This window comes from Lepisosteus platostomus, chromosome 5 (genome assembly GCF_059453375.1).
Source record: "Lepisosteus platostomus isolate fLepPlt1 chromosome 5, fLepPlt1.hap1, whole genome shotgun sequence".
In the NCBI taxonomy this organism is placed as follows: Eukaryota; Metazoa; Chordata; class Actinopteri; order Semionotiformes; family Lepisosteidae; genus Lepisosteus; species Lepisosteus platostomus.
In genome coordinates, this window is record NC_142615.1 from 34,659,775 (window position 1) to 34,682,257 (window position 22,483).

The 22,483-nt window shown below is 47.1% G+C and overlaps 1 pseudogene; it reads left to right on the forward strand.

Moving 5' to 3' along the window:
* Window positions 1–10,163: 10,163 nt before the first annotated feature.
* On the forward strand, window positions 10,164–10,272 carry LOC148665801 (5S ribosomal RNA; annotated as a pseudogene).
* Window positions 10,273–22,483: the final 12,211 nt, after the last annotated feature.

Below are 22,483 nucleotides of genomic sequence, written 5' to 3' on the forward strand. Positions count from 1 at the left end.
TTCTAAAGCCCTCTCTACGCAATCGACGAAATCGGGCTACTGAAGTGGAGAAAATCGCCTCTCCAGAAAGTGCAAATATCATCTTGGAGACTATAAATCCTATTGCCGAAGGTCAGCCCTGTCTACCAGAGTAACCCTCCCACAGCGATGATCAGCTCGTCTCACACGCGAGAAGTTTCGGTTGGAAACAAGCGCCCCCTCTTCTCGCACGTTTTGCACGTTCGAGTAGTTTTAATGCGGCTCCTTCGTACACGGTGCTGATCTTTTGGAAAGCAGGAGGCAAAACTGACACGTTCCCATACCAGGAGTCGAACCCGGGCCGCCTGGGTGAAAACCAGGAATCTTAACTGCTAGAGCGAATGGGAGGGCACCACCCCGCTGTTCTGGGCATCATGCAAGCAAACTACATAAATATGAGAAAACACGCAAGAGAGTTGTCACTCAGAATGTCGAAGGGTCGATGTATACTGGGGCTCAGTTGAAATGCAACGTCAGGACTTTTCCGAATTATGTCACACGAAGAGAGCACAGCCTTTTCCGCCCTGCCACGTGTGTATTGGTAACTCGCCGTGATCGTATAGGGGTCAGTACTTTGCGTTGTGGCCGTCCTGATGTACCCCGGTCTCCCGCGTGACAGGTGGGGATACTCGCCACTATACTAACGAGGAAGACATCGCTCTCTGCTTAGTGTGCAAAACACTTACTTGCAGCATTGTGGGTGCTGTGGTCTAAATGCTATTGGTTTGTGAACAGAATACCCCTATCCCAGTGCATTGTGCAACATTAAATAAACGCACGAGAAAAAGAGATTCGGAACGCAAAGCTGTGTCCGTGTTCTGTGTAAAAAATCAGTTTGAACATCACGGGAGCTGTTTTTAATAAGCTGCTGAGTAAAGAATATTGTAGCATTTACAGGTTCTTTTCAGAACAAAGGACGAGTGGAGACGCGATTAACAAACAAGCATTAGCTTTATTCGTTAACAACCACACAAAACCAAACACAGGATCTACACGCACATGAGGAGACTGACGGAACACGTACACATCGTTAGGGTGGTAATTACCTAACAACACACTATACTTTTACAGGACATTATTTACACAGGTAGGGTCAGCCGCTGGTCATCGTGCTGACCCTCAGACTCTCCCTGGCTACCACTCCCAGCATGCCCAGCGGTACTACGAGCGCCTGGGGGCGCTTCCTCCTCACCACCAGGCGAGGGTGTTACAATATGGACTCCCAGGAGGCTCCCATACTTCGGATTCTTGCGTTCTTATCAGAACATACTGATGCGCAAACATATTCATTACCATATTTCAAAGCATTGGAATAATATATGTCGTACAGCAACACAAAAACAGGAAGACAAGTATCACAGCTACTATAATCGGTGTTAGTAACTTAAAGAAAAACATTCCCCCTGGCCCAAACAGTGATTCTAACCAGGAGAGAAATGGGTGAGGCTGTAGAATGAGGCATTAAAGCACATACATAACAAGATGCATTAAATTTCTTTAACTTTACAGTATGATTTATAAGTTTATACCACAAATTACTCATATCCCCCTCATTATCAGTTTCATTCAGCCAGTTTGTATACAAAGAGGCTTCGCATTTAGATTCTTCCTCTTTCTGGGTGGTGACAGGCTTCCACATAAAAAGGAAAAAGGCTGGGCACATCAGTCCCAAGCATGTGATCCCCATCTATCCCTGTGGAGACATCACTCCTGCGCGTTGCTCAGTTCGTTTGTGACCTTTTTACAGTGGGAAGCATGAATTCAGGGCACCCTTTCCGTGACTTTCACAGCAGTCGCAGTGGTCAGCAGCCGTGGTACGGCCCCCTCCACCTGAGTGAACACCACTTCTTTTTCCTGAAGTCTTTCACCAGAAGAAACTCTTAGAAAAATCTACACATTGTTGCACTGCCTCAGCTGTGCCATTTTGCAGAACAATTCTAGCTGAAGATGTAAAATTTCTCATTGGTCCGTTCCTGCAAAACATCTTATTATGAACAAACAAATCATAATAATAATGTGCATCTAGGGGAATCAGTCCCAAGGGTAACCCCCCCTTAAAACTATATTGTTCTACCCATCAGGTTCTGCCACTAGATAAGAGAACCTTTCTCATGAAATCATTTTTTGACCTTCATGATCCCTTCAGGGCGTACAATTAGCACAGAAGCAGCAGCTTTAGTCCACATGTTTTTCAAGCAGGATATTAACAGTATGATTATAACGAATAATACCAGACACACAAATATGTATTGAACCAGAGACCCTCTCCAGGTTCCTAGCACAGACTGTAGCCATGCACCAATGCCCCAATCATCTGGATTCTAATTATGATATATATTTTTCTTCATCATAGATGTGCTTTGCTAAGTCATTAATTTGCTAATAATTGTCTAAAATACAAGTACTGTTTAGTCTTTGCTCACCTAAACAGCTGTCTATCACCCTAATAGAGAATGGCCTAAAACTGTGATTATAGCGAGGAGCATACAGTTATTTCCTTTCTAATACATCTGAGTTACACTCAGACTAAAAGCAGGGCTATTTACCCATGCCAATAAACCTAAATAATCACCTCTACCAAAGGGGATTACTCCCATGAGCATCTTTTATAGCAATACAATCCCAACAGGAGCTCTGATGATTATTTGTGGCTGACTGATAAAGTATTGATTCCATATCCCCATTTATAAAAGTAAAACTCCTTACACTTAACAGGTACACTGTCACCCCACCTCAGGAAGCTCAACAAACACAGAAACAGTGACAATATAATAATGTTCACTCAGTCTCTGGTGCAGTGGTTCGGTGTCAGCGCAATGTGTAGATCCAGCGATCTCATCCTGTCACTCAGATGGCAGAGTCGGTAGTCAGTTGCACTTGATATGGTCCTTCCCAGCAGGGTTGCAACATCTGGCAGGGTATATCTTCCTCACCCACACCCACTCGCTAGGTATCAGGTCGTGTCTTCCCTCTACTGGAGGTCTCCAAGCCTCCAGCACCTGTTCACCAGCCCCGTGCACCACTTCAATTAACAACCTACAATACTACAATAGAGAATTAGCAAATTCAACAATCCATTAGCCAAATTCATCCCTCCAGGAAGTTTCGTTGATTGGCCTGTGATGATATCAAACAGGCTCTATTACACAGTTCTGTTTGATCCAGCCCGCATCCCATGGTGTTCCTTCAGTCTGATGTCTAGTCAATCTTTTCTGTTCCTTCATTCCACTGTTCTAGCAGACTGAGGGTGATCTCAGTCCATCTCACCCTGAATAATCCAGCCACAGCCTGTCTCTTGATCATAATACATGCGGTAGGGCAGTGCCCACCAAGGGCTTATCTCCATCATCAAGTGTTTGGTAGACACAGAGGCAGTGACAGCAACCCACTGGGAAAACAGATTATAAGAGCCAAGGTTGCAAACATTTGCTACTGCATGAAAGGTTTCTCAGGAGCAGGCCTTTTGAGCTGTAGCACCTGAACCTGAACTGTAGTTGAGTTCCTTTGATAAGCATCACATTGAGATGCCACATAAGTGCTTCAAACACGGTCCCCACCCAGGTTTGGGTAACCGGCACACCATTTGACTCACACCCAGGTGTCTGACACAGTGCATTAGTCGAGCTACAAAGGGCATTAGGCTGTGAGGGCATGCAGAGCGTCCAGTGTGCTGGCAGCACCACACTCTTTTCTAACCATGTCCTTTTCTCTGCTTTAGAGGCCTCAGCCTGAATATCCTGTAGCTGTCCCCTTTTCACCAACAGAGGTCTCACAGGGGTCTCAGACTCCTGTTCTACCAGGACTGTGCACCTGACAGCTACATCTGCAAAGTTGTTCCCTCGAGTTACTGGAAACATTTCTTTATTATGTGATTTATACTTTACCACAGCTACTTCAGTCAGTAGCTGCAAAGCTTCTAACAGTTCAGAGACAAACCCAGCATTCTTGATTGGAGTCCCTTCCATGTTGGGGAAATCCCTATTCCTTCACTGCCATCCAAAATTGTGGCATACACCAAATGTATATATACAGTCTATATAAATTGCTACAATTTTCCATTTAGCATATTTACAAGTTTCAATTAAATATTTTCATTCGGTCTGCTAGTTCTACACCAGATTATTCACAGTTTATACAGCCAGGCAGGTAGCCTGCACAACACATAAACACGGCCCCTTGGCCACCGCATCAAGGGGTCCTGAATAATAATAACCCACCAGACGATGCCTATCTCCATGCTCCTGCACCAGCACAACGGCTCACAACCCATTTCTTTCACTTACAGACAGATTACATAAAGATGATCAGTCTGAGGGAATACAGTCCAGAGCCAGTGTCTGCAAGAAAGCTTGTTTCAAAACATCAAAAACGGTTTCTGCTGCAGGGGTCAAGGCAATTTTGTCTTTAGACTGCACTACCCCCCTTAAACCAATACGTCACTGGACAAGCTCGTTCTGAGAAGGCATTCACCCTGGCTTTATCATGTAGTTGGTTTTATACTCCTTTTTTTCCTCTCAAGATCCAATACTTGGAGTAGCCCGGCCTAATGGATTCCCTCATTAGGTAAAACAATCACAATATCACATAACTCTATTGAGTTAGTTTACATAAATGCTATTTCATGCAGTAATTCCTTATAAAATGCTGCAGTCTGGGCCTAAAATAGGTCTGGGGTGTCCCCCACCCACATCAGTAGTTGAAACTGTACATCTTTTCCCAAGCAGACTGTGACAGCTTGTATTTGCTTTAAACACAACCATTGCACCCCTTCTCCTGTAGCCTCCTGTTACCCGTTAGAAAACTTTATATCACATCTTTATGCTGTTTTAGTCTAAAAACAGGACAGCTGTGCTCCTGTGTCCCCCAGTTACTGCACACTGTAAGATTTTTTCACTTTTATTTAAATCCTGAGATAAATTTAGGAAGGCTACAGAGGGGTTTACTAGATTAAAACTGTTAGTTCACGCACGGCTCTCGTTTCAGCTTCTGACATGTTCTTTAATTGTGAAATCAAGCCTCTTTCTTACAATTTCTCCAAAAAACACCTTTTTTTTAGTAACTGTACACCAGCTTATTAGTAGTTTTGTCTTTGGGGTTTTATATCTCGGTATAACATTAAAGTCGCACAATAATTTCAACAAACTGGCGGCTCCCTTTTCTCCTCCTTGGGAGTCTTTTTACCTCCCATTTGCAGCGCTCGCACTTCTGCATGCATGCTTCACGAGTTATTAAATCAAATCTGTCTCCGCTGTCCGTAATATCAGGAAAGCATAGTTGTACATTCTTGGCAACATCAGGTTTTATCATCAGCAACATCAACCCACTCAAGTAAATTTGTTTTATTACTGTGGAAGTATCTTCATTCACTTCCTTCTCATCGGCTAACCCCGAGTATAATATCCATAAAGCTATAAACCTTTCTGTAAAATCTGAAACATCCTCACTTCCTTCTGCTGACATGCTGTCTAATCAGTTTTCGGTGGGTAATGCTCTTTCAAAAATCTCCACACTAATTCCCACCCTTCTCCTAGATTCTCTCTTAAGGCGTTCTATTTCTTCTTTTGCTGTTTCTTTTTCTGCATATATAACTTCGTTTCGTTCAGCCATTGCTTTTAGCTTTTCCATCAGAGATTTTTGTGTCTCATCTATGATATTCTGTTGAATTCTCAAATATTCCTCTAAATATTGTTTATTTTTATCCAAATGTTCATACACTTTTCTACATTCCTGTTCAGCCTAAATTCCGTCCGACATATTTCTTTGTTTCACTTTGGATTAATCAAACTTTTTTTTTTCTTCACACCAAACCATTTTCACTTCTCCCACGCGCCCCGCGGAACCCCCCAGTCGAGACAAACTGACGAACTATCACAATTCAGGAACACGGAACAGGTTCTAAATCCTGGCTTTAAACACACAGTTGAATCGAGTTACCATTTTCAGCTCTTCTGCGAGTACAGTTCTAGTTACTACCTTCAGCCATACTGCAGTCGTATACCAGGATGCAACACCTGGATTGTTTCGCACGGGCAGGGCGAGACGCTATTCCTTCAGCAATCCCTTTTTTTCTACCCCACCTTCACAAAACAGGCATCTAAAAACACATACACCATTAACTCATTTTTCTGTTGTACTTGCTTCAGCACCACAGCAACATGGAGAGGACAAGGGACTTTTTAGAAAAGAGGAGTCCTTACCTCTTTTTAGAAGCGGCCGCCTAACTTTTCCTCTCCATGTCCGTGTGGTTTAATTTAGATGGATACTTCTTCATCATTTGGGTTACATATCCGCCAATCTGCCTCCTCCTTTTTAGAGGACGTTGTAAACCTTTAGGAACAATATAATCTAGCAACAAGGTTATGTCACTGTAATTAGGCTTAAGACAATCAAGAACAAGGCTTGCCTTTCTTCGAAATTCTTTACGGTCATCAGGCAATTTAGGAAAAGACTTAACTAATGCAAATAATTCACTAGGAGACCAATGTCAATGTACATATGCTGGAGTTCCTTCTGGACCTGTTAAAGTGCACATTGGCATTTCACGAACAAGTGAAAAGGCTTTGGCTCCGGACCGCTTTCTAGTTTTGGTGGAGACTTTTTCTTTTTAGAAGGCATGGCCATGACTTTAGCTGCAGCTTGCTGTTCTTTAGTTTCAAGACTAGTCTTTTTTGAAGCTTCCCATTATTTCTGTGATTTCTCTTTCCATTACATAAGCTTTCCAATTCGCTTTCTTTCCGTTCTTCTCCTTCTCTTCTTAGTTTCCCCTTCTTCAGAAAACTTATTTTTCCTAATTCAACTTTCCTCTGTCCATTCTGATTCACTTACAAAGATCCTTCATAGTTATGGGCCCCTAATTATCATATATAAATTATGTGCAAGTTCCCTTACACCTATTACCCTAGCTTTACAGTTCATGAACATAAAACATTTTTTTTACTCTAACCCAGGCTATAATTGTTTCTCTGAATTTGTCGTACATGTACTTTTGCTGGACTGCTCGGTCCCATTTTCATCTTTGAATTTTAATTTCCCATTTTTACCAATCGGTGCCTTACTTAGAACCTTATCACATCAACTACTCCGCAGAGCAAAAACCACACGTCTGTGTTAAGATAAGTTCTTTATATGAGTCCCAGACTCATCAAACCCACGTGAGAACACCCCTGTGGCTCGCTTCTCAAACTATTAATTTTTAAGGATCACTTACTGGCGTCAGACAGCTGCCAATTCTCGCCAGCTGATCCCGGACGAGCCCCCAAATTGTCATGGAACTATCAAGGAAGCCACAAGAGAGAGTTCTCACCTGAGTAAGGTCTTTATTTCAATATTGCAAGCCCTGCTGCCACTTCGCAAAGTGCAACCAGAGACTCAATTTGTTACAAGCAGTACAGGGTTTTTAAAAGATGTTGCGCTGTAAAAAAGCTCAGCGCTTTGTCCTTTCTAAAAGTTCCCCTTTCCCTAAGAGAAAACAGATTACATCAAAAAGCGAGAGAAGAAGCACTAGATTTGTTATTCAAAGCTAATCAGTTACTTTCAGCTAATTCTAACGACCCAGAAAGCATATATTGTTTTGGTACATTGTCTTCTAAAGTAACCTAAACAGTGTACTTTGTTGATGCACTGTTTTCTAAAATTCTGCACGTACTGTAGCACAGCATTTACATCCTTGAAATATATTATCTTTTTGATTAAGCTGACCCAGGGACGCCAAATAATGTAGGGAAAACCGGTCCAGGGACGCCAAATATGTAATCATAGTGGCTCTCTGAAGGCACCAGTTCTGTAGGGTTTGGGCATTTACTGAGACAATTATTAATTGTAGCAGTAAATCACAAAGTTGATTCTTTTGATGGCTTTAGAATCCAACCATGCGACATAACTCAAACAACGCACACACACAGGTACTAACACACGAGGATACATTTATTAATACATAGAATATGCATGTAAACCTAACAGATCTTATCGAGAGGGTTATCAGAATACAAAAGGTATATATTCAATCAGTTACAAAGTGTTACACATATCAAGAGGACATACGTTCACTATATCATTCATTAAGACCGTTTCGTAAAGTGAACTTGGTTACAACTTCTACATTAGATACTCAAACAAGTACATAACTCTTAGGAATTAAATTGATATCAACTGGTTTGGATAACAATTGAATTCTCGAGCTGTAATGCATTGAAGTTGAATACTCATCCAATCTTTGGGGATTCAGATCTCCTGCGGGCACAAAGAAACAGTTGCAGGCTGTTGCTGTCCAATCCGGGCTCTCTGGCTCCGTGCCAGGCTGTGCTGTGCGGCTTGCGACGGTGCGCTGCTGATGCTCACTGTTGGCTTTAACTAGCAAAGTTTGTGCACAGGAGAAAAGATGACTGTGGGTCCCAGCAAGTCAGGAAGAGGACTGGTTCGTTCCTGATGAAGAGCTAGTTCTGAATAGTGATTCAGCTGTCCACAGTTCCGACCTGTTCACGAGGCCTGCTGCTGGTTACTCTCTGGCAACCTCCACTCTAGACTCTTAGAACAAAGGAAAGTTCTGGCACTCGGACACACTGGCCGTTCCGTGGTTGTCCGGGCTGAGTCTCAGGATGGTCAGGAGGCGCGCTGTGAGAATGTCCTGCCCTTGGGATTCTCCTTTGAATTCCCTTTAGAATTGTTGAATCTGAATCTGAATCTTGTCTGAATCTGAATCTGAATCTCAATCTCCCAGGCTCTCTGTGTTGCCTGTTTTACCTGGAGGAACTTCAGCTCATTGATTGGCTGAAAGTTCCATGGGCATCAGAGTCCCACGTGGGTTACTCAGCCCTACCAGTCCCTGATTGGTTGATCAAGGTGAGATATGAGTCACTTAGTCCTGACACTTAGTAATGCAGTCCAGATGTCCAACTGGCACTCCCTAAACAGATAGGCGCCAATGGATGACCATTGATCATGATAGCCAGGCTTAGCTAAGTGCATCCCCCTGTGGGAGCTGTCCTTATCAAAAGAAAACATCTTGCATGAATAGTTTCTCTGTGGCTGCACCACAGAGATGAACAGAGAAATGGGGCCTCATTTGGGAAGCTCAGAAACACTTAATTCTGCCTTATTATTTAAGCCTCACCGCTACATCTTAAAGCACCAATATATTTCTTGCAAAGCTCTCTACATTTTAAGAATCAATTTACTTATTAGATTTCCACTTCAAGACTTGTTCGGCTGGCGTTCTGGGAGTCGCGTTTATCAGAATTGTATTGAAATCGTTTCCCACAGAGCTCAGATGTCAAAGCACAGCAGCAGCTCTCCACAGCGATCCTCTATAGCGCCCTTTCTCCCGCAGCTCCGTCCTCATTGGAAGGAAGCAAGAGTGAAAGGCTGAAGTGAAATTAAGCGGGGACGAAGGCAGTGAAGAGAGAGAACGTGGGAAGAAGAGAAAAACGCAGGGGAAAAAAAGCAGCGTCGTAAAAGAGGTGACAGAGCTGTCCTCTCTATAAGTGGGGTGCCAGCGAGCTTTGTTCTAGCTTACGGCCACACCCCCTTGAGCATGCCTGATCTTGGAAGCTGAACAGGGATGGGCCTGGTTAGTACTTGGATGGGAGACAGCCTGGGAATACCAGGTGCTTTTAAGCGCAGGAGGCGCCCTATCCCCGCTCGCTCGCTCATTCCCCTGTTCACAAGTGCAGTGCGGCTTGTCCGTCTGTTTATTTGTCAGCTCTGGCGAGACACGGGTGCTTGTGTATTAGCGTGAGCGTTTTTTTTATTCTGATCATGAACAGTTTTACAAGTCCGCAAAGGATCGAGGAAAGGTTTATCGCCAGCTGAAAAGAGACACAGCGCTTTGGCTGTGGAGACTTGCTCGGCTGGCGTTCGGGGAGTCGCGTTTTTCAGAATTGTATTGAGATCGTTTTCCACAGAGCTCAGATGTCAAAGCACAGCAGCAGCTCTCCACAGCGATCCTCTATAGCGCCCTTTCTCCCACAGCTCCGTCCTCATTGGAAGGAAGCAAGAGTGAAAGGTTGAAGTGAAATAGAGCGGGGACGAAGGCAGTGAAGAGAGAGAACGTGGGAAGAAGAGAAAAACGCAAGGGAAAAAAGCAGCGTTGTAAAAGAGGTGATGGAGCTGTCCTCTCTATAAGAAGGGTGCCAGCGATCCTTGCTCTTGCTTACGGCCACACCCCCTTGAGCACGCCTGATCTCGGAAGATAAACAGAGATGGGCCTGGTTAGTACTTGGATGGGAGACTGCCTGGGAATACCAGGTGCTGTAAGCTTTTAAGCGCAGGAGCTTGTAAAACTGATCATGAACAGTTTTACAAGTCCGCAAAGGATCGAGGAAAGGTTTATCGCCAGCTGAAAAGAGACACAGCGCTTCGGCTGTGGAGACTTGTTCGGCTGGCGTTCGGGGAGTCGCGTTTTTCAGAATTGTATTGAGATCGTTTTCCACAGAGCTCAGATGTCAAAGCACAGCAGCAGCTCTCAAAAAAGCAGCGTCGTAAAAGAGGTGAAGGAGCTGTTCTCTCTATAAGAAGGAGAAGAAGAAGAGGAACAGAGGATTTGTTTGTCTTAAGTTAGACTTTGTTTTTTGTGGTTTTTTGGTGTTTTTGGTTGATTTTTGAAGCCCTCCCCTTCAGCCTAGCTCTGTTTGGGGAGGGGAGAGACTTTTGGGTTTTTTTTGTTGCTTTTTTGTTGCTTTCTGAGTCCTGTTTGTGTCTTAATGGAAGGAAAAAACATGGAGGCAGAGAATGTTATTGTAGTGGAGGAGGACAGTGGTGTAGGTAAGAGAAGGATGAGGAATTTGGACCGACCCCCCTGGCGGGTTTTTGCAAGGGCGCATACTGTTGTGGTGGATCTGAGCGGCTTTGAGAAACCGTCTGCGGGTGCTATTATCGCAGCTGTGTACGGCGTCTGTGGGGAGGGCTCTCTTTTTGCCTGCCGCCCCCAGACGCCAAAAGAGTTTGAACTGACTCTGGACTCAAAAGAACATGCGGACGCGGTGGCTGTGGGGCTGGATGTGCAGGGCACACCCTGCTACTGCCGCTGGCTGGAGCGGAAGGAGGTAGTGGTGTCCTTCCTCCACCTCCCGGCATATATCTCAGATTAGACTATCAAGGAGAAGCTGAGTAGCTGGGGGATGAGAGTCATTTCGGACATCAGGATGTGCCACTACCCCTGGACCACCATTGCTGATGGCACGAGGTTTGTTCGGATTCGCTTTCCTGAGCATGTAGCCTCGTTGCCATACAGCACCCGCTTCGCCACGGCAGAGGGGGGGCAGTACTTCAGGGTCCTCCACGACCAGCAACAAAGGGTGTGTCATGTCTGCCTGGACTCGGGGCACATCGCCAAGGACTGCCCTGAGTTCCTCTTCTATGAGTGCAGACAGCCCGGCCATCGCGCCAGGAAATGCACCGCTGCCAAGTGCCCGGACTGCCTCCATGCGCTCATGAGCTGCAACTGCGAGCCGGAGCCGGAAGATCCAGCCGGAGCAGGAGCAGCTGCCCGCAACGCCGAGGGGGTTGAAGATGGACTACGAGTGGCCGCTGCAGCTGAGCATGGAGAGTTGCCAGCAGCGGCGCCCCAGGACCCCAGTGAGCCAGCAACGCCCCAGCCGGTGATGGGGGAGAGGCAGAGGGAGGCCCCTCCAATCCTGGGTACAGCGCAGCAGAAAGGAGCCGGGGACCAGCCAGCATCTCCACCAGCAGGGGCGCCCCGTTGCCCTAACAATCCTGCTGCATCCCACTCTGTGCCGCAAGAGAAGCAGAGGGAGGTTGCTCCACAACATGCGGCGGTGCAGCGTGGTGCAGCTGAGATCCTACGGGCACCACCACCACCAGAGGCGGCCCCTCAGCGTACCAGTGGGCTTTTGACACCCCAGCCTGTGCAGGGAGAGAGGCAGAGGGAGGAGGCGACGGCACCAGCACCACCACCACCATCACCGTCAGCGGTTCCCCAGCTTACCAGTGAGCCAGCAGGGCCCTCTTCTGGGTCCAGGCATGAGAAGCCTGCTGGGGTCAGCAAAGGCGCTGCTGCGAGGCGTGTGACCAAGCGGCAGCGGCAACGGCGAAAAGACCCTGGCAAGGTAGACATAGGCCCAGACGAAAAGACGCCCGAGGACCCAGAGGAGCCTGAGGGGAAGCGCCCGGTTGCCCTGCAGCGGCCACAAGACACCGGCCTGCCAGGTGAGGGAGCCTCTTCAATACTCTGGCAGGCACCGTTGGCAGAGACTGAGGAAGGGGAGTTGGATATGGTCGTGGGAGGAGAGGTAGGGGAAGTGGTGGAAGTAGGAATGGAGGATGGGTGTCTGGAGATGGATGGGGCAGGGACGGAGGAGGGGTATTACAGGGCATGAAGATGGAGGGGGAAGGGGAGGTGGTGGAGATGGATGGGGTGGAGAGGGAGGACAGGGAGGAGGGGGAGGGGAGTGGGCAAGCCGGGATACAACCGCCTGGGCCCTCGAAGGCTGGGATCCAGTGGCACCACGTCAGGCCTCAGCCCAACCTGAAGCCCAGTTCAAGAGTTGTCCGCAGACCCATCCCTGATGTCTCTGCGGTGGCGGAGACAGGAGGTGGGGAGGAAGCGGCAAGTGTTGGCAATGAGAATGTGGCAGAAAGGGCGGGGGAACTGTCGCGCGGGCCGGAGAATTAATTTCACTCTTATGCCCATATGCGTGATGGCAACTTTCACCTCTTTAAACGCCAACGGGCTGAGGGACTGAGCAAAGCTGGGGGCAGTGTTAGCTCTGCTGGGGCGGACGGATGTTGTCTGCCTCCAGGAGACCTTCTGGGACGAGGAGTGTGTCCGGAAGGTGCGAGCACAGTGGGACGGGGAGCTGTTTTACAGCAACGCCTCCGGCCTGTGCAGGAGGGGGGTGGCTGTGCTGGTGAGGAGGGGAGTGTACGAGAGCGTAAGGCTCCTGCATCGCGACACGGAGGGCCGGCTCCTGCAGGTCTGTCTTGGGTTTCCTGGACAGTCCGTGCTGCTGAGCAACATCTACGCCCACAATGGGGAAGCTGAGCGGCTCGCCTTCTTCAAGCAGCTGGAGGCGAGCTGCTTTCAGCAGCCAGGGCTGGTCGTCTGAGATTTTAACTGTGCACTGAGTGCGCTCGATGTCGCGGTTGGGATGATCTTTAAGAGCAGCGCTGCTCGCAGCTTCCTGGAGCGCAGTGCGGAGGCTCATGGGTTTGTGGATGCGTGGTGTCAGGCTTATGGTGCACGGAGGGACTTTTCTCGGCGGCAGGTCGTCGAAGGTGTCTTGAGACCTGTTGCAGGGGCACATGAGTCTCTTCCCGTGCCTGAGCCGGATGCACTGTGTTCACGACCCTGAGCGACCATGCTGTGCTTCACTTCTCTCTAGCAGGGGCACAGGAGGACCGGGGCCCCGGCCTCTGGTGCTTTAATAAGGTCAGAAAAGCTGGTCTGGTGGGATAATCTCAAGTACGCCATCAAAGAGTTCAGTATCTCATATGGCCTGTCCCAGGGGCGGGAGAAGGCCAGGCGGGAGAGAGAGCTTCGGGCTCGGATCGCCTCAGAGCTCGGGCTCCTGGCAGATCACGGCGGGGGCTGCGAGCTCTTGCTGGAGCTGAGGGGTGAGCTGCAAGCCCTGGAGGAGGAGAAGTGGAGAGGAGCCAGGGTGCGCAGCAGAGCCCAGTATCTGGCCGAGGGCGAGAAGAGCACGAGGTTCTTCTTCGTCCTGGAGGAGGAGAGGCAGCGCAGCTCCTTCATCAAGGAGCTGGTGGGAGAGGACGGTGTGCGGCTCTCTGCCCCTGAGGCCGTTAGGAATGAGGTGTTTTCTTTTTATAGCGCCTTGTTCCGGTCCGAATGGGTGGATGAGCAGCAGACCCAGGCCATGCTGGCCAGGGTGAGTACCTGCCTGTCACAGAGCGATCGTGAGCTCTGTGACAGTGCGCTGAACTTAGAGGAAGTGCTTGAGGCACTTCGGGGCTCGTCTCCTAACAAGAGCCCAGGGTGGGACGGGCTCTCCTCCGAGCTCTACAGACACTTTCAGCAGTCCCAGGGGCCCCTCCTTCTGGAGGTGTTCCAGGAGATTGCCAGGACCGGCGCTCTGATCCCATCTATGAGAAGGGGGGTGATCTCTCGTCTACAAAAAGCAGGGGGATCCCTCCCTTTTGAAAAACTTTCGCCCGATCAGTCTGTTGAACACAGACTATAAGATCCTAACTCGTGTTCTCTCCCTCAGGCTTGGGAAGGTTCTGCCCAGGATCCTGTCGCCTTCGCAGACCTACTGCGTCAAGGGGAGAGACATTGCGGACACGGTGTGCTCCATCAGAGATGTCGTGGACCTTATGCGGGAGCAGCCGAAGGGCGGATACGTCCTGAAACTGGACCAGGAGATGGCCTTCGACAGTGTGGAGCATTCCTTCCTGTTTGAGGTCTTGAAGAGCTTCGGCTTCGGCGAGGCCTTCATCTCCTGGGTGAGGCTCATGTACAAGGGGATCATGAGCTGTGTCAAGGTGAACGGTTCCCTCACAAGCTTCTTTCCAGTGACCAGGTCAGTGCAGCAGGGCTGCCCTCTGTCAGCTCTGCTCTACTCCTTAGTGGCTGAGCCCCTGGGTCTGGCGATCCCCAGTAAGGAGGGGGTGTGCGGTGTCACCTTGTCTGGGGGCACCGCCACCTCGTTGATATACCAATATGCTGACGACACCACACTGACGTTGGCAGAGGTGGCGGAGATCTCGGCCATTTTGGAGGTGGTGCAGGCCTCCTGCGCTGCCTCGGGCGCCAAGGTAAACTTGGAGAAGTCTGAGGTCATGCCAGTGGGGAGGGCAGACCCTGCCCCGCTCCTCAGCTACCCTTTCAGGGTGGAGACGGGTCACCTGAAGGTCCTTGGCGTCTACAATAGCGCTGATGAGCAGGCCACTGGGCTTCTCCTGTGGAAGGAGAAGCTCATTAAGATGAGGGCCAGGCTAAATCAGTGGAGACACAGGTCCCTGACCCTAAAGGGAAGGGTCCTGCTCGTTAACACACTGTGCCTGTGCCTCTTGTGGTACCCAGTGTCTGTGATGCCTCTTCCTGAATGGGTAGAGAACGAGATTAGGCAACTTGTGGTGGGATTCGTGTGGGAGGGGAAGCCTCCACGGGTTGCTCATGACACCCTCATTGGGGAAATCTCCAGGGGTGGGCTGAAGCTGTGTGATGTAGGCCTGAAGCTGAAAAGCTTTAGGCTGAAAGTAGTGAAGAAATTCCTTGACCTGGATAATGTCGGCATTTGGAAGATTTTTAATGGTACGCTACCTCGATGACTTGTGGGGGCTTGGGGCAGGAGACCCTCCTGATGAGGCTGACTCCGGGGCTGGTAAAACATCTGCCCCCCTTTTACAGGGAGGTCCTGCTGGCGTGGGGGGAGTTCATTTCCCAGCATGTCTCCTACACGCCGGAGACCCGGGCCCAGCTTCTGGAGCAGCCTCTGTTCCTCAACCCCCTGCTGGGGTCTCGATGGAACAGGCGGCTCTACGAGGCTGGCATATCCAAGGTCAAGGATCTGCTTTATGAAGTAAAGGACAGTTTTCTGCCCACCCAGGCTATTGTCGACGCTGTCCGAGAGGTCGACAACAAGCTGCCTGTCAGTAAGATCCATCAGGATTACGAGCAGCTCAAACTCGGTCTCCCAGACAGTTGGCTGGAGAAGCTCCGTCCACAAGACGGGGCAGCAGGCCCAGCCTGGCTGGAGCTGAGGGTGAAGTGGGGGGACCGTGGGGTGGACCTCCTGGAGTGCACCACCAGCATGTTCTACAGGCTGATGGTGGCGAAACGGTTCAGTGTGCCAATCTCTGAGGAGTTCTGTGGTAAGATCTTCCGCCACCTCGAGCCGACATGGATCTGGGCATGTCTGAGGCTGCCTTTCCTGCCCTAGAGATGCAAGCAGCTGGACTTCATCCGTCACAACTGCGTTTTCACCAAGATGGTACTGCAGCGCTTCCATGCTGAGGAGGACTCCCTCTGCCCTGTGTGCAGGAAGTGGACGGAGGGGCTGCTGCACCTCTTTTTTTTCAGTTGTGATGGATTGAAGGATTTGAGGGCGTGCTTGACGGATCTGCTGGATGGCCTGTTTCGCGCTGTCCGAGGAGCTGTTCTTGACGGGGTGCCCTGGAAAGAGCTGTTCCTCTTTGGATACCGTGGGTCTACATCCCATAACCTTTAACGGCAGATGCCTGGGTGAGGATTTATTTTAAAAGTAAACATTTTAGTAAAGTCCGTTATATTGTTAAAATCTATAAGCATTATAAATATCAATTTTTTGCTTGTGCTTAAAAGTTATCGCTGCTAAATGTGTCTTATTCAATTATGTTAACACTTTTATGACCTATCCACTAAAAAATAAAGACCAGCCCCACAATGCTCTTCTCAAAAAATAAAATAAGTTACATTTTTTGATTCAATGTAATTTATTTTCTAGGCAAACACACATCATTTGAGGTTTGGGTTGCATGTGAATATTTTTAAGGTTTAAAGACTTTACATTCACGGTATGTGGAAAAGTATTTCAAACTTTTGTAAAGCTGTTGAGAATTTCTCATTAAAAATAAGCTTACGTATTTTAATTCAACGTGATAACTTTTCGCTCTCGATAAAACACGTGTGATTTTGGGGCAGGGGGATATGGTGGGGCATTCTAAAACATCACAACCATTTGAAAACTGTCTTGAGCTATGTAGGCATGGTTACGGATTTGGAGTTTATGCTTAAATGAGCCGACTTGCCGGTTTTGAAGTGTGACACCTTAGCTGTCAGGCCCCGATATTGACTGCTGCGAAGATGGCTTCTTTGAGTAGTGAATCATCGGATTCCTCTGCTATGCAAACTGAAGAGGTAAGTTGCTAAAATATTTTTTCTGATAATGGAATTGTTGTTTCAATCTGCGCTTAGCGTATATCATTTTCAACACTTCGTCTTCTTTTTAGCAAAAGCTGACCCCGCACTCAGTGGTGTGTGACAGTGGCTGTCATGTGAGCACGTACGGGGAATCTGGTGTTGGTGAACCGTCAACGACTGATGATAAAGAGTCGCTACAAATAGTCAATATTAAACCGCGGCGAGTGTGGAGGAAACGAAAAACTTTAACACAAAAGAGGCATTAAAATGGTAAATATTTTAGGTAAAAAGCATGCTATTTATTTTGTTAAGCCTTCCTTTTCTTTTTTCCTTTAATAGAATAACGAAGAGGTCGATGCATCAATCTTCTAACTACCATCGAGCTTGAATGTTTCGTGTCTGTGCATATGTATTCGCCAAAATGTTAATAATGATGATGTTCAACTTAGTTTAGCTAATGATGGCTCTAATGAGCCTGATGCTATGGATCAGATTGTAAAGTCGGTTGAATGTTGCATCTTCAGCCATTGTTTAAAGGGGGTTCTGATTGATGAATGCGAGGCCTGTTTGATTAATCATCCAGGTCAATGGGGTCACACATGCCTGGTTGACGGGTGCGCGGATGGGTACGAAGATGTGTCGTTTGCTGCGTTAGAAATTTATACGTCTCTCAGTTTAGCCCAAATTTTATCGGCTGTTCTGTACATCGCCAGGGGCCTGGGTGCCTATACCATTACAAATCATACTGAGCGGAGTATAAAACACTTGCTGAGAAACATAATTGACAACCGATCGCCATATGAGTGTGTACGCTCCTTACTTGAAAAGGTAGATGGAAAAATACTAGACGTGACTTTTGGTGCATTGCAAAAGAAACATTATACTTATTTTTACACAAGAGAAAAAAAGATCTATGTAAAACCATGGCTGTGTTTTAGAGACGGGTGAGCCATCGTCCAAAGAATGAAGAATTCCGAATATATACGTTAGAATTCTTACAAAGAGTTCTTTACACCCTTCTTTCTGCAAAGCTTGAAATTAAAATCAATAAACAGAATGCTCATGTCCTTGAATTTGTTAAAGAGATAGATTTGTATGTAAAGAACATGAGTGAAATTACTGTGATTCTGATGTTTTCAGATTAGAAACTGAAGCCTGGTGGATTCAGCGGTGTGTATTCCAAAATCCAACGTATTTTATATAGAACCTGTGGTTACACCGTCCCTCTGATCACTCAGGCAAATTTATTTGATCTGTTAGACAGAGTTGCCCAGTTTGGTGTTCATGGCTATAGAAATGGCGAGGGAAAGGGCCTTATGAATGCTTTTTCAGATGCTGCTGAGTTTCTGAACAATGTTGGGGTGATAGCTACAACTGATTTTCTGCGCCAACATTTAATTGGTGATTGCAAGCAGTAGTCTGTAACGTGTGTGAAAAGTTCAAAAGTGTATACTGGGATGTTTCCTTTGATGTTTCTGTATTTGAAAACCTACTGATGAAGTAAAGTGGTTCACATTTCACATGTTATTTGTCCTGCGAGTTCTTTCCGTGAGACTTTGTGTGTGTATGTGTGTGTGTGTTTACACGCCCTTGCTGTATTTTGAGACTTGCTGTCAGGGTCAACCACACTGTCACCGGACCCTGGCTGCAACAGCCCACACCCCGGGATCTCGCGGCCCACTTTACTCAGTGTGTGTGTGTGTGTGTGTGTGTGTGTGTGTGTGTGTGTGTGTGTGTGTGTGTGCGCGCGCGCGCGCGCGCGCGCTTGATGTTTTTTGAGACATGCTATCAGGGTCAACCAGTCTGACACCTGGCTGCGGCTGGTGCCGCTTACACCCCGGGAACTCGCGGCCCTCACCAGACTCCCCACACACCGCCGTAACGCCCCGATTCCTACGAAACCTACGGCAGACTTGATCACCTTCCAACCCTCGTCGCTAATACGTGCTTTCATACACTTATTTATAAATTGAGGGGGATGCGATGGTGGGTATTTGGACCCTGAGGCCCAGGGAGTGGAAGGCGGGACAACAACACTCATAATGACACACCATTGGCTCTGGAGGGGGCGGGACATCCACTCGTAATGATGCACCATTAGCCAAAAAGGGGGCAGGACATCTGCCCATGGCGGCCTCCCATTGCCTGAAAAAGGGGGCGTGGTACCTGTCAAAAAGTTTGACGAAAGGTGTCACTTTATTCTACTCCCAGGCCAAAAACAGCCCTCGGCTCATCAACTCAATCCGGAACTCCTGGTCTCACAACCGCATTCCCTCGGTGCTTTCCTACCACCCTAACCCAATTTCTATCCCCAGGACCATCATTAACAATGACTCCATTTTACAGGACGATCCCTCCATCGGTACTCTTTTTCCCGACCGCCCAATCATCTCTTATCGCTGACCACCACATAAGCTTCTTGTTCACAGCTCCCTCGCACTTGGCACCTTCCCCTGCAACAGCACTCGCTGCATCACTTGCAAATACATATCTAACGACATTCAGGGCATCATAGGACAATTCCGGATAACCCTGACAACATCCTGTATCTCATTTACTGTATCGCTTGCAAAAAATGCCCAGCTATCTACATTTGGGAAACCGAAAGGAGTCTAGGAGAACGCTTCAGAGAACATATTAGGGCTGGGAAGGTTAAAGATTTCTGCAAGCCCATAGTTTTTCTTTTCACCTCAAATGGCCAGGATCTCTCAATGACTGACTTATTTTAATGTAATCTTCTCTATTCTCTTGCAGGTCTTGACTTCATACCTTTCTTCACCTCTCTCCACTTTGCACTTCCTGAGTGGCCTCTCTGCCGCCCCTGCCTCCTCCCCTCTCCCAGCTTTTGTTCTTCTGTGCTATTTAACCTTTGTAACCTGCCCTGTCTTTCTCACACCTGAAGGCTTCACAGACGAAACGTTGAGTTTTCTCTCTTCTCTTTTCAGTATGGAATAAACCTATTACTTGTTCCTTTGCAGACTACACATGCTGACATAGTTTAGTTCAGGTGGGTAGCTGCTTTAATATACATTTGTAAATGTCAATTTAAAACTGTAAAAATAGTAAGATTATAACTCCACTTTAAAATGTGGCAAGAAATAGACACATGGCAGGCTACACCCTGGAAAGGACACCAGTCCATCACAGGGCAAAGATATAAAAAATAAACATATAGGCAGCACATATCAAGCCTTACAAGAAATCATTAACACCCTCAACACACACCACAGGTCCATTAAACTCAAATACACCAAGCATGGTAGCCTGATAGACTTCCTAGACACCACCACATACAAAGTTTCTTCCTTCAACAACACAGACAAACTGGACATCAAGGTATTTTTCAAAGACACATTCACACGGCTTACTGCACAAGGATAGCTTCCACCCAAAACATACTTTCAAAGGACTGGTAAAATCACAACTCCTACACTTCCACAAAATCTGTACACAACAACAAGACTTTGAGGAAGCCAAATAAACACTCTTCCAAGCTTTATGCCAGAGAAGATACACACAAAGTTTCCTCAAAAATGTGGCACAAACATTTCTAAATAGAAAAACTCCAGATGACAGAAAAATACCCCTCAACACATCATATTTTCAACTCAGCATAAAAACCAACCAAAAACCATGATATTAGAAATCACAAAATCATATCTGCACACAGAAAAAAACAAAAACCTTTAGCATTAATTAGACCAAAGCAAGCTAAAACCTGTACACAACAGATCATATACACCAAGAGCCAAACATTTCATAACAGAAAACAACTATCCAAAACAAAGAAACTAAAGAAATCTTCCAGTTGCAAAGGGCACTCTCAGAAAACATCAATAACGCCATCTACAGCATCCAGTGCAAAATGTGCGGGGTGACCTATGTGGGGGGAACGGGTAACTCCATCCGAACCCAGCTGACACAACACAGGTACATCAGGAACCACGGGACTGGAAAGCAACCCCAACTGGACAGAGACAGAAAGAAAGAAAAAGGAAAGGGAGTGGATCAAAAGACTTAATACTATCTTTACACAAGACCTGTACATCAGAAAAACTGGGAGGGTTTTAGTCGTTGGAAGGAGAGTCCTCTCCTTGTCCCAGATGGTCCCCTCTCGGATAAAGTCTGGGAGAAGGAGCTTCGTTCCCCTCTCCTAACTAGCCAGATCCTACAGGGACTGGAACTCTTCACCATACTAACACGCAACAAACAGAAGAATAACTGAAACCAATCAGCTATGGAAACTCACACAGCTTGCACAGTCCTACTAGGGAGGAAAACAAAAGACCCTGATTGCCTATTGAGATGTTAATGGTCCATGCATAATCCCCACCAGGGAAAGCAGAAACCCATTCACCAACTGAAACTGCACCTACTCATACAGAAACGTACAGAAGGAACACAGACCATAGGATACAAACTAGCCCCCTAGGAGGAACTACAACACACTGCCCCTTACAAAACAGGATAAAAACAAGCCAGCATGGACACAGTGTTCCAGAACAATGCCTGAAGAAGACCCAGGCAGAAACATAGCGACACACAGAAAGGCAAGATAGTCTTCCTATGGAGCCACAGATTCTACAGAGTTAAAGCTGCCTAACAGTGGAAACCTAACGGTGTCAACGAAGCTTTAGGAATTTAAATGGTAAGTATGGATCAATCCAGAGTTGACAATGCACGCAACCATATGGTCACCCTCCACACTGCCTACACAGCAAACATGTCAGACAGGATACCTTCCACCAAGGAACCAGGATCATCTACAAAATGATCCAAACAGTCCACCATTTACAAAACACAGCAGTTTTATTGGACGGGAGAACCGAGCACCCGCCAGCCTACGACGGAAGACCGAGGAACTCATAAAACCTGCCAAGCCACCTAAACTCACATATCTGAAGCTGGTAAGCAATGCCAAAAATTGGCTTCACACCACACTGCAGATCCTCGAAGAGCACTACGTCGAAAATATGTCATACAACTAGAGGATCTTGAGCTTCCCCACTGGGAGGAAGCTTTCACACTTACTTCCAACTGATCAAAGAAACATTATGGGAGGAAATTGCAGAACACCACCTTTGGACCCTACAGTACACAAACTATCAATACTGGGTTAGGGAAGGACACTCGGGCAGATCAAATTATCACAGCAGTTTTTAAATTCTACAACGACTTCTACTGGAAAGACTGCGAACAAGACCAAGTAAGAGTTAAGTTGTTTTATAAAGTCATTATTTTAGAGCAAGGTATAATTCTGATAAAAATACAATAAACAATATGGTGAAGCTATTGGAGAGAAAATTAAGGCTCGGTTAAGAAACTGAAACAGTCTTGACTTGTTCCTTTACACAAAAGTTATTTATTTTCAAAAGAGACCCATGAGGATTCCTCTGGTGTGCAAGACCTGCCTGAAGACATTTGACCAGTTTCCTCTTCACCTAAAGAGGGTGTGTATTAAATGAGCCTCAGCAGAGGAGATCAGCAAGGTCCTTCTCCAGGCCAGGAAGGACTTGTTGAATCACTTGAGGAATCGGCAGGTCGGGGATTGCAAGAGCATAGGGCTCATGTGTGGTGAGAATGTGAGACTGGCGGAGTCCATGGACTGTTTTATGTGGAATCCTGAAGACACATCAGCAAGGTAAGATATTT